The sequence below is a fragment of the Trachypithecus francoisi genome, unplaced genomic scaffold (genome assembly GCF_009764315.1).
Source record: "Trachypithecus francoisi isolate TF-2019V2 unplaced genomic scaffold, Tfra_2.0 Lachesis_group2, whole genome shotgun sequence".
Lineage (NCBI taxonomy): Eukaryota > Metazoa > Chordata > Mammalia > Primates > Cercopithecidae > Trachypithecus > Trachypithecus francoisi.
The window spans coordinates 117,220,618-117,233,588 of record NW_022681465.1 but is presented as its reverse complement, the minus strand read 5'-3'; positions in this window follow the sequence as shown (position 1 = coordinate 117,233,588).

Genomic DNA, 12,971 nt, shown 5'->3' with positions numbered 1-12,971 from the left:
TCAGATAGAGCCACTGGGGAAGGCTTCTATTAAAATGACATTTGAGCAGAGACCCAAACCAGCCTTACAGCTCTCTGGGGGGAAGAATATTAAGGCTGTGAGAATAACAAGCGCAAAGGCCAAAGACAGCCCTGAGCTCAATCCTAGGGTTGAGCTCAACTCAGCAGCCATTGAACAAACAGGTTAGCCTCACTGAGCCTCAGTTTTTTCTTCTGTAAAATGGGAATAATAATCCCTGACTCATAGGGTCTAGGGAAAGTTTAAATGAAATTAATGTGCTTAATATAGTGGCTGGCATAGTACATGGCAGAGGTTATTATGTCAATGGCAAAGGTTATTGCTGCTGCTCCTACCTCTCCTACTATCGATGCTGATGCCATTCCTGCCCCATCCCCAAAACAACCCCCTACCATCTATGTGACTAGACAAGAAACATTCTCTATCAGTCTGGAGTCCTGAACACCTACTATGTGCCCAGTCCCAGGCAAATGCTGCGGAGGGCTCCAAAGAACGTGTGAGATGGGATCGTTGTCCTCACATGAAGCCATTATAAAACAACTTTTATCAAGGGAGGAGTAGAGAATTCCAGAAGAGGAAGAGAAGATTGAGATCACTGAAGCTATGGTGAGTGGAAAAGAACTCACAGAGGTGGAAACCAAGCAAGCACAGAAAAACGAAGGTGAAAATAGAGGCTGTGCAGGTGAGACTTTTTAATTGTTGGAAATTATGTTTATCTCTCCCAGCAGTAGGCATTTTGGATTCTCCTCTGATCTCTGCAAGGCATCATGTGTTTGAACTCTCAGCCTTGGACTAATAAGTCAGGCCCAGAGAGGGTCAGCAGTATCCAAAACACCACACAGCAACATCCCCCAACACATGGGCAAGGGACTCAGTGTGCCAAGAACATTCCCAGCAAAGGAAGGCAAGGTGTGCCAGTATGCGGTGCATGATAGGAGAGTACAGGAGAGAATCGTACTCTGCGCAAGGAATGTGCTATTCTGCAAATAAGGAACAGGGAAGAGGATTTACGTAGCACCCGAGACCCGAGAAATGAGACCATCAGCAGCCATGTGTTAGTCAGCCTCTGGGTCACAGATGTGCGTTATCCAAAGGAACTTGGGAAGTCAGAGTTTTCTCTCCACCTGAAACGTTTATGGGAATCTTCACACCCCAGTTCCAGGCGGAAGTAGGACAGGCAGATGGGGGCTCCAGCTGGTGTCTGGGCCTGGGAAAGTGCTCCGACTTTGAGTGCAAGGCTAAGAGAAGACACTCTGTCCTTCAGAAGGTTGAAAGGCTGTCCTCCTCAATAATAACGATAGCATCATTCACCAAGTTTCTTCCCCATGCAGGCGACTGTTCTAAGTACGTACATACCTTAAATCTTTATTATAGCCCTATGATGTAGCTATTATGATATTATCTATTCTATAGGTGAGGAAACAGAGGCTCAGAGAGGGAAGGTAACTTCTTGATGGTCACACAACTGAAGCTGAATTTGAATCCAAGATCATTTGACATTTGACTCTAAAATTTACAAAACCTTGTTTGATATCTCACCAGGGCTCAGAATTAAAGTGACTCACAGTGTTAGAGAGGTATATTTCGCCTCGATATTGGAAGAAGTTAGTAGCTGTCTATCATAATCGTACACTCTCCGTCTCTGGATGCATCGTGGAGAGAGATTGAAGATATTTGTTCTGGAAAGAATTCCCTCTAAGGCCAGAGTTATAGCGTGGGAGGGGAGGCAGGAAATGACTAGACAAGGGATCAGTCACTGTCCAGCCAGGAGAAAGAGACCACAGCAGCCAGTTTAACAGAGAGAATCTCACATAAAGACTTGTTAAGCTAACAGTGGAGGACTGCAGGAGGCTAAAAGGAACACTGAGGAATCATAGAGGTAGGAACTGCAGGAAGCAGCTACCACTCCTAGAGCTGGGTTGGGGTGAGTAGAGGGCAAAGGAAATCGAGGCTGGAATCCCCTGGACCTAGAACTTCAGCAAAGGGGCCCAGTGAGGCTGAGCCCTAGACTTCTGCAGAGGCAGTGCCTGCTGGCTGATGCTGATGTCCTGAGGTTGTGTAATGAGCTTCATTCTGGGAGTTAAAGAAAGAAAAACACTACAAACTGCAACCAGCTGCTGCAGCTGGAACGTATTTGATGCCAGGGTCAAGAACTATTGCCTTGTAGATGCAGGCAGAAGTGAACTAGAAAAACACTGTCTTCTTCCAGCCTGCATCTCTCTCCCCCCATAGTGACAGAGCTTGTCACAGGGCTGCTAGCAAAGCAGAAATGAGCAGAGTAGAGAAGGGAGCCCTGAAACCTGAGTGTGAAGGACTTAAAAACCAGTGCCGTCTAGATGTCTTCCTTCCTAAAACCCTAGAGCCTTTTTCTCCTCATGTGTTCATTCAGCAAATATTTACCCAACACCTACTATGTGCCAGCCATTAGGGATATGCTGGTAAATAAGAAAATCCCTTGCCTCAGAACAGAAAACCAAGCACCGCATGTTCTCACTCACAGGTGGGAATTGAACAGTAAGATCCCTTGGACACAGGAAGGGGAACATCACACATACACCGGGACTTGCTGTGGGGTGGTGGGAGGGGGAGGGAGAGCATTAGGAGATATAACTAATGTAAATGACGAGTTAATGGGTGCAGCCCACCAACGTGGCACATGTATATATATGTAACAAACCTGCACGTTGTGCACATGCACCCTAGAACATGAAGTATAATAATAATAATAAAAAAGAAAATCCCTTGCTTCATGGAAGTTGCATTTTACAGGCTGAGCAGGGGAGGGGGTACTCAGACCACAAACAAACAGATTCATAAGGTAGAGAATTTCAGGCAGCGAAAATCCTGATGAAATGAAGAGTGTCTGGTCTGTGTTTTCTAATGAGCAGGAGAGGGGTATCCCAGAGTTTGCTGGTCAGCTGATAGAAAAACCACAAAGAGGAAAGGGGCGGGTTCCACGGGGGTCATGATCATTGTCACAATCATTACAGAAATATCACTGTGATGTGTTACGCTGTTGCCAGATGCTGTTCTGGGTTTTTTATTTGGATTAGCTCATCCTAGTCTTGTAACAAGCTCATGAAGTAGGTATTAGTATTTATTAAACCCATTTTATAGATGAGGAAATGGAGGCTTAGGCAAGTGATGTTATTTGTCCCGGTGGGAGGAAGGTTGAGCAGTGTGATTAATGACTGATTGGAGGAAGGCACGGGGGAAGCAGAGGGAAGCAAAAGTCATCAGTAGTTCTGGAAACAGAAACAGGAAAGGTATAAAGAGAATCCGGTCTGGGGAGGGAGACGGTTACAGATTTTGTACGTCTTCGGAAGACAAACATCCAGCTGGTAGATGGAAATGAAGATGAGGAACTCAGGAGAGCAGGAAGGAGCTAGAATTCTCATAAATAAATGATTTTTGTTGCTGCTAAGGAAGAAAATAAATGTGGCATCCCAGCAGGCCAAATATATTAGCATTTAAATACAGGCTTACACAGGTGGGTTATAAAAAGCAATTTCCTAAGAATTAAATCAGATTTTGTTTCTTCTCTAAGTCTTAGAAAAATCCGTTCTGCTTGAGTGTGGTCCTCAGAGAGGGATTCTGCCTTGCTCTAGGGGCAGGCTAGCTCCACGTTCTCAGTGGGGCTCCATGTCTTCTTCCCATTATAATTACGAGAAAATGATGCCTAAGAAGCCGAGGGCAATTCATCAGCACTGTTTGCTGGAGTTTCGAAGGCTCATTTGTTCTGAGAGAAGGGCACCTCATGTTGGGGTCTAGATGCACTCTGCACTCAGCTGTGTCAGCAGGCGAGGTAGAGCAACCTTGGTTTTGCCATGGAAGTAGTAAGAAGGGCCAATGTGCAGCTGCTGGTGCTGCCAGGGCAGAGATGGGAAGAGGCCAAGTTGGTCTTTGAAGCAGACCTTTCTCTTTCTGTTGCCTCCAAATGCCCAGGGTCTTTATACCACCTCACTGCTGCCCGTTGACATGTCCTTCCCAGTTCTGCCTTTTCTGCTCTTGTTGCATGCTATGCTAAAAACTAGACTCAGTCCTGGAGCACTACAGGGGCTCCTTCACTGTGTGATCATGGAAAGAGAAGAACTACTTTAAATTGGATACCAAAGGCCACAGGTGTGGACACTGGCTGGTCCCACAATGGGACCAAGAGAAAACCCTACAAGACAGACTAATCTATATCTTACATCCACTTTCCCCTCTGCTTTCTAGAGTCATGAAAAGCAGGACACAGCTGCATAAAGGAGAGAGATTAGGGCAGGGATCCCAATTCCTAGATGCAAATCGATTGTCGATGCTACTTTTCTGTCACTTTCCCATCAAAATATATCTGACCTGTGTTCCAGGTACTCAGGGCTCTGCTCTTTCCAAATGGCCCAGCTGGCTTTTTCCACACTCTCTGTCTCCAGGAACTGCGTCATCAATGTCCCAGAGCCCCCAGGTCAGAACAGTGGGAGTCATTAGCAACTCCTCCCTATCCTCTTCCACCCAGCTTGCCCATTGACAGCTCCTGTTACTTCTGCCTCCTTAGTGTCTCTCTGATCAGCCCATTTCCTACAAGGCACACGCAAGTTTTTCTCAAAGTATGGTCCAGGGTCCTTGTAGTGGATTGAATGGTGGCTCCCAGAAAGACATGTTCATGTCTTGCAACTTGTGAACATGGTGACTTATTTGAAAAAGGAGTCTTTGCAAAGTAATCAAGCATCTTGCAATAAGGAGATCATCCTGGATTATCTGGCTAGTCCCTAAATCCAATGACAAGTGTCCTTACAAGAAACAGAAGATAAGGCAGACAAAGGAGGAGATAGCAATGTGAACACAGAGGCAGAAATGAAAGTGGTGAAACCACAAGTCAAAAAATCCCTGGAGCCACCAGAATCAGAATTTCCCTGAGAGCCTCGGGAGGGAATACCACCTGATTTTGGATTTTTGCCCTTCAGGACCATGAGAGAAAAAATCTCTGTTGCTTTAAGCTACCCAATTTGGGGTAATTTGTGACAGCAGCCACAGGAAACTAATACAGTTTATTTAAATCATAATTACTTACAGGAGTTACCAAAAATGTGGATTTTAGGGCCCATGCCCAGACGCTTGGAGGACTGACTCTCAAATTTCAGCAAGCTTCACAATTGCCTGGGAACCTGGTAAAATGCTGAGTCCTGGGCCTGCTCAGAACACTAGCCTCTGGGCATGGGCCTTGGAATCTGTATTTTAATAAGTCCTCCAAGTAATTCTAAGAACAGGGACTATGACCTTTTCATCCTGCTATCCTAGTGTCTGGCACAAAGCCCAGGGCAGAAGAGGAGTAAGAAAGTTAACTGGAGGAATGAATAAGTGACATTTAGAAACACACAACCATGGCTTCTGAGTACATAGAGACGGAGTCCTCAAGCCTATTCAGCAGCTGGAGAGAACGATGCTCCCCACCTCCTTCCCTAAAAGACATCTTTCTTGGTCTCCTGACTGACAAGGGCAATCATTTTATGTAGTTGTGGAGGAAGGGAACTTGTGTCTGTGTACCCACTAAGTGCCAAGCACCATGTCAGGCAAGTTCATCTCACAGAATAGTGAATGGACTCCACCCTCCTCAAGTCCCAACACAGTGCTGGCCATGGAGAGCTTGTAGAGACTATGATAATCAGACAAAAGTTCTCTGGTCCTGGAGTAACAGACAGACATGGAAGAAGGCAGAACATGGAAGAAGATCCCTTCCCAGGGGAAGGGATCAGAGAGAAGCTGCTAATGGAGCCTCCCATTCCAAGTCCTGTCTTCTGGGTCCCAGAGTCTCAGCTAACTGGCCATAGAGACATCACAGCCCTGGAACTGATGAAGACATCACCTCCATGGCTGAAAGGCTGAGGGTTGGGCAGGGGGGCTGAGAGTAGAGCCTGATCTCTTTTATCCCCCCACCAACCATCACATCCTTCTCCTACCCCAAGACCTCCAGTGACCTCCCATTGCCATTCCAACAAAATCCAACATTCTTACTGGGACCCACAAAGCCCTGGGTGACCAGGTCCCAGTTGCCTCTCCATCCTCACATCTCTCCCGTCCCTCACTCCCTTCCAGCCCTTCTGACCTTCTTGTTGCTCTTCACACAGGCCAAGCATGCTCCAGATGTAGGGCCTCTGCATTGTTCTTCCTTAGCCTGGAACATTCTATCCCTAGCCAAGCTGATTCACACTTTATTGAGCTCTTTGCTCAAACATCACATCCACAGAGAGGTCTCTCCAACATGCATTAGAAAGGCACTCTGCCACTGTCTAGTCCTTCCCCGGTTTATCTTTCCTCAGAGTAAGTGCCACTCCCTGCCTCTCTGTTATATATATTTGTCTGCCTACTGTCTGCTCCCCTACTAGCCTGCATGCTCCAACAGCAGGGACTTGGGCTGTGTTCCTCTATGCTATCCCTAGCGCCTAGGGTGGCATGCGCCTTTCAGTAGTGGCTCTGAAAATGTATGTTAAAAGTGTAAGCCAAAAATAAAATTCTAAGCCCCACCAACTCACTGAATGAAGCTTCGTCTCAGCCAAGGGGACCCAACTAAACCTGAAAAACTAGTTCAGACCGCAACAAGCAGTCAGGGGAGCTGTTGGACATGCCTTATTATACCCTCCTCCCTTTAGAGTTCAGGCACACAACTGACCCATTAAATATCAAAATAGAGACCCTAAGACGGACAGAAGAGACTCTCCAGAACAATAAGATACCAAATTCCAACCTGACTCTAGCATAGCATCACATGACAGACAGCAGGCCCTGAAATAAGCCGAAGTATTTTACTACAAAATATATTTCTTTGACATCTTTTGAAATGACCCTACAAACTGTCTCTTGTGGGGAAATTTTACATTCTGTAGAGAATCCCTTTTCTTTTCTGGATCTTTTTCTGGTCCAGAAGAGATTGGCTGAGAAATACCTTTTCAGAGTCTGAATAAGAAACATTTGTCATCTATTGCCTCTGGGACAGCCACCAATGAGACTTCATCTATGTAATAAGAACCTTGGTCTCTACAACCCCTTATCTTAACCCAGACACCATTTCTATTGATTCCGAGTCTTTAGATAACAACTTAACTCTCAACCAATTGCCAACTAGGAAATCTTTGAATCCACCCATGGCCTGTAAGCCATTCCCCATCCCTCAAGTTGTCCCACCTTTCTGGACCCAACCAATGTATGCCTCACATGTATTGATTGATGTCTGCAGTCTTCCTCAAACATGTAAAACCAAGCTGTAACCCAGCCACCTCAGACACATGTTCTCAGGACCTCTTGAGGCTCTGTCATGGGTTATGATCCACAACTTTGGCAAAATAGCTTCTGAATTGACTGACCTCTGTCTCAGATACTTTTTGTTTTCCAAAGGAAAGGATGCCCACCGCCTCACTGTTGGACAGTTGGCCCGTCCCTCTCTTCAGGAAAGTAGGCTCCCTCCTGCCTCCTGTGTACTTTGGGCTCCAGATGTTCCAGTAGCCACACTCTGTTAAACAAATCCACCTGAACATGCTTGAAATCTGGGTCTATTCAGGACATTTCCTAGTTTAGAGCAATACTGAATCTGGATAATAAGGGTTTTGGAGCCTACGGGAGGAGAATTCAAAGCATGCTTTGAGGTAGGAATCATGATGGTTGCCTTGATAAACAACAGCTGTCAGAGGACACACAAAGGTAAAGAGGGCTTAGAAAAGAGGAGAGGGAGGCTGGCTTCAAGTTATTGCAAAGAGTCATAGGGATTTTAGGAATACAACAGGTCTAATATTTGACTTGAAGTTGTTTGTGTAACCATTCATTAGGTATGTGCACATAACCCAGTTATTCCAACCCATTAAGTCTTTATTTCCTTACCTTTAAAATGCAGCTAAGACTCCCTACCTAGTGGAACTGATGCCTGCATTGAACAGGGGGGTGACCAACTGCCCTGGTTTTCTTGGGACTAAGGGGTTTCCAGGGACACAGGATATTTTGTGCTAAACAGAGACAAACCTGGGGCACCCTGAGGATAGCACAGAAAAGCCCTTGAACAGTGCACCAGACTCTCCCAACAACGATAGTAATGCCAGCGGAGAGCCTGCATTATTTTAACCAAAGTTCTATACTGCTTTCAGATTTGTGGTCACTTGCATTTTACATTTTACAACATGCATTGTCACAAATGACCCCTAATCCTTTGTGGCACTAAGGTCTGGTGATAGAAACAGTAAAGGGGTAATTAGTCACAGGGGCCCAGTCCCTTTGGCTTTTGTTTTCTTCCCCTGTGCCCCCACCTGTCTGGGTCTTGTCCCCAGAGATCCATTTATGGAGAATATAAGAGCTGACCCTGCTGTTCACAGCCAGACAACAGACCATCCCCTAACACCTTCAAGGCTACCTACCAAGAAAGGGTGAAGAAAGGCCTCATGACGAGGTCAAACCACAGGCAGCACAGGACCTGTGTCACAGCAGTCCCTCCAGAAATTCATCGAGAGCCGATGATGGAGGGAACTTGGAGAGGAAGTATTTATCGGTTAAGTAAGAGTCCCTTTAAATATTCATCTCCATTTTGGTAATTACATCAGTGCCTGGATGGGCCGGCAGAGTCCTGGGCAGCTAATGGGTGGACTGGAGATGATGGCAAGTTTGCCCTGGGTCCCAGAGTGGGGTACTGAGTAGGCGCTGTTTCCCACACTCTGGTGTAATGCTCACTGCAGATTCGAGAAAACCACCCTTGTCATTGTGCCCAGGGCCTCAGATGACGGAATCAACTCAGTGGAATTCTAGCCCAGTGCCAAGCTGGAGCGTTCTGGGAAGGGCAAGAGGCAAGAGGCACTCCAGATGAGAATCCAGGCTTTGGGGTGACTTGACTTCGTTTTTCTCCATCCAGCCTGCAAGCTCGCTCATCACAGAGGAGGCTTCCCTGGCTCCTTTTATGCACATGCCTGCTGCACCACCCCTGTCCAGGTTATCTCCCTGCCTGAAGAATGCCAACACCCTGCATTTTTGTATCATCCTCATGTTCCTGTGAGCAAAGAAAAGTCAGGCCCCTTCACCTGTACAAGTCTCAATTTCCTTGTCTGTGATATGGTTGGAAAAAGAGTTTCCAGGTTGTATATATCCAGGTGAAGTATAAATGAAATAACATACAGTCTCCCACCACATAATGACATTTCAGCCAACTGTTGACCTCATATATGAAGGTAGTCCTATAAGACTATACTACTGTATTTTCACTGTACCTTCTCTATGTTTAGACAGACAAATTTAGATAGACTCACATTTGTGTTTAGACAGACAAATACCGTTGTGTTACAACCGCCTGCAGTATTCAGGACAGTCCCATGCTGTGCAGGTTTGTAGCATAGGAACAACAGGCTGTACCGGAGAGCCCAGGTGTGTCGTAGAATATGCCATCTAGGTGTGTGTACGTGCACTCTGTGGATGTTTGCACAACAGCAGATTCACCTAAGGATACATTTCTGAGAACGCATCCCTGCCGTTAAGTGATGCATGACTGTATGAGAATTTCATTCCTAATTGTAAATTGTTACATGAGCATGCAGTGGTATACTGAGTGAGAGGCAGTGCCTTGTGGTGGTGAAGAGCCCAGTTTCTACACCTTCCAGCTATGTGATTTTACACAAACTGAACTTCATAAGCCTCAGTTTCCCTATCTGTAAAATGGGGATACTAATGTCACCTACATCATATGATTACTATAGTTAATGAGAAATGTGTGTCAGGACCCAGCATGTAATAAGGGCTCAGACCACTGTAGCTGTCATCATTGTTGCTATTGTCATAATGATGATCATGTATCCTAATAGAGGCATGAAGGAACAGAGACCCGTGACAAGCCCCTCCAGGGGGTTATATCCTAGAATCACCAGGAGTCTGGCATTCTTCCCCACAGCTCTACTCCCAACATTCTCATATCTCTGTCCCTGGAAGCGAGTCTGGGAGTTGGATGTCCTTGGACTACAGAGCTTCCCTGCAGGAGGGCAGAGGACTGGACACAAGTTGACTTGAGGAGTTCCCAGGCTTCTTTGCATCTGTAGCTTCAGCTCAGGTTGGGAAGGGTGTGGGTTGTGTTTCTCCAAAGTGTCAATAAAGGACTTAATCACAGGACAAACTTTTATTAAGCTCCTGCCATGTCGATGGAAAAATGATTGAGGTTGGCTCTATGCCTTCCATCAGGGAGCTTAGGCCTTCAAAATGGCTGCAAGGGGCCGGGTGCAGTGGCCCATGCCTAGTACTTTGGGAAGCAGAGACAGATGGATCACCTGAGGTCAAGAGTTTGAGACCAGCCTTGCCAACATGGTGAAACCCTGTCTCTACTAAAAATACAAAACTTATCCGGTCATGGTGCTGGGTGCCTGTAATCTCAGTTACTTGGGAGGCTGAGGCAGGAGAATCACTTGAACCCAGGAGGCAGAGGTGGCAGTGAGCTGAGATCGTGTTACTGCACTCCAGCCTAAGCAACAGAGCAAAAACTCTGTCTCAAAACAACAACAACAACAACAACAAAATGGCTGCGAGGTAGAACAATGAGAGGCATTGGAACCCCTCTCTAAAGCCCCCCATGGTATGCCCTGCAGCAATGTCTGTCCCTTCCAGTTCTCGCTTTTTCCTATCTCTCACCCGTATGGGAGGAAGGTCCGGAGATAAACAAAAATGTTGTCAGGACAAAGAAATTACTATCTCAACAGCTGGTACCTGCCTTCCTCTTCTGGAAGGAATTGTGTTTATTGAGGGACAGATCATACTGGTCACCTTGATAAACAGCAGCTGTTGGAGGACACAGAAAGATGAAGAGGGCTTAGGAAAGAGGAGAGAGAAACTGGCCTCCAGTTATTGAAAAAAGCCAAAGGGCTTTTAACAATTTGCAGGTCTAATATTTGACTTGAAGTTGTTAGTGTGGCTACAAAGTAACCCCCGTGTCTCCTCAGACCTCCTGTGAAGTCAGCTACACACAAGCGACTGGTCAGGTTTTTAAAAGTGAAAATTCAAGGGAGAGATTGAATGAAAATTCAGATGCTTTTGATGCAGAATGGACCAGTACACAAAAGAAGCCAGTCAACTAAGCTGGCCTAGTTCGGGGAAGCAGGCACTCAGGGCCCCAGGTGACTGGGGAAACCCCACTCTACCCATACTACCACCTGCCTACACACACACACACGCACCTACACAATAGCAGATAAATCAGCAAAAGAAGGGGTCCACTACTTGGTGTGAAGACACTCTGGCAAAATCCATTTGAGTTTTATAGGATAAGGCATCTTAGCTGACTTCTGGATTTTAACATCAACTTGCACACTAAACTGTCCAAAGTGCTTTCCCATATTTACCTCCCTTTTAATCCCTGCAATTTTAGTTTCCATTTTCAGACAAGGAGACTGCAGCCCTGAGAGGTCACACTGCAGGCTCACAGCGACCTGGGCCAGGGTCTGCTCCCCACTGCTGTGGGAATCTTTGCTGACTCAGCAGAGCTCAAGCATCTGGTTGCAATAGTTTTCTGATCATTAGGATGCTAAGTAGCTCCAAAAATACTTGGGGTGATTTCTAGGAGGCAAAGCTAAGTCCGAAAATGGGGCTCAATCTCTGTCATGACCCGCCCCTCACCCCCAACCAGGGCAGGGGCTGGGACAAATCCAACCCAAGCCCCAGCAAGGGGAGCAGAGTGTGCGCTTGGTCTGGCAGCACAGGGATGGGAAGGAGGCTGCTTCCAGCAGGGAGCTCTGCGGGGGACCACGTGGGCCCAGACCCCAGACATCTGCATGTGTACAGATGAGGGGATTTTGGGTTCAGAGCCAAGGACCTCAGAAGAGTGAGCATTTCAAAAGATCTCTGCTGGGGAGCTGGGACTGCCCTTGGGACCCACAGAAATAGTCTACTTTTGACCAGGACTCACTCAATCCCACCGCCTCTTTCTTAATGGGGAGAAAGTCCTGCAGAGGTCACTCTGTACCTAGGCTGGAAGTGTTTTCTGTGCTGCCCCCCACTGCCTCACTAGAGGGAGCTCAAGCTCCCACTTCTACCATAAGCCCACCTGGCCAGGTGAGGTTTCCCTTCTGCCCAGAGAGGATGTGGGTCAGGGGCCTTGGCAGAGGCAGCTCTCCCTCCCAGTGATGGGGAGGTCTCAGTGAACTTTGGGAAATGTTTTCAGGAATCACAGGCAGCAAAGGCTAGATTTGACTATAAAATGAGTGCTGTTTCTACTCATAGTTTGCAAGACTCTGCAAGCCTCACTCTGAACCTGATGGTCTGTATCCCACCCTCAACCTGCTCCCCGATCCCCAGGTTCAGAGTTCTTCTCAGCAAGTTCTGCTAAATACAGAGACCAGAGACCCGAGACCCAGACACAGGGATGGCAGTGGGGAGAGGCAGAGGGCATTCAACTGCGCCAAGGTCACCGTAAGAAATATCCCCCTCTCTGGATAACCAGGATTAATTTCTGGACATTTCATACTATTCTGGCCTCCAACCCTTTGCTGGATTCCTTCTGCCCAGCCATGTGCTCAAGAACAATGATAAGAACCATCTCCCCTCTAGGTGGCAGTATGAGTGGTGTTGAGACCTAATCTCCCCCAACTGGATGTGATTGTCATGAGACCAGAAACCTTGTCTATCTTGTGTACCACAAAACCCTCAATGCCTAGAATAGAGCCTGGCACACCGAGAGCATTAAATATTTTATGAGTAAACTAATGGTTCCGACCCTTAACTGCTTCTTTAACCTTGGACCAGTTACCTCATCTCTTTGAGTCTCAATTCTTTCCTCTGTAAAATGGGACAAAAATACGCTTACTAGACATGGTTGTGATGAGGATTACATGAGAAAATCAGTTAAGGCACCCAGCACGGCACTTAGTTAGAAGTAAGCCTCAACAACAACAACTAAAATCTCACTAGCAATTTATCTGCTTTGGGGTGAGAGTGAGAGAACGTGTGCATATAATCTTATATAATCCTTC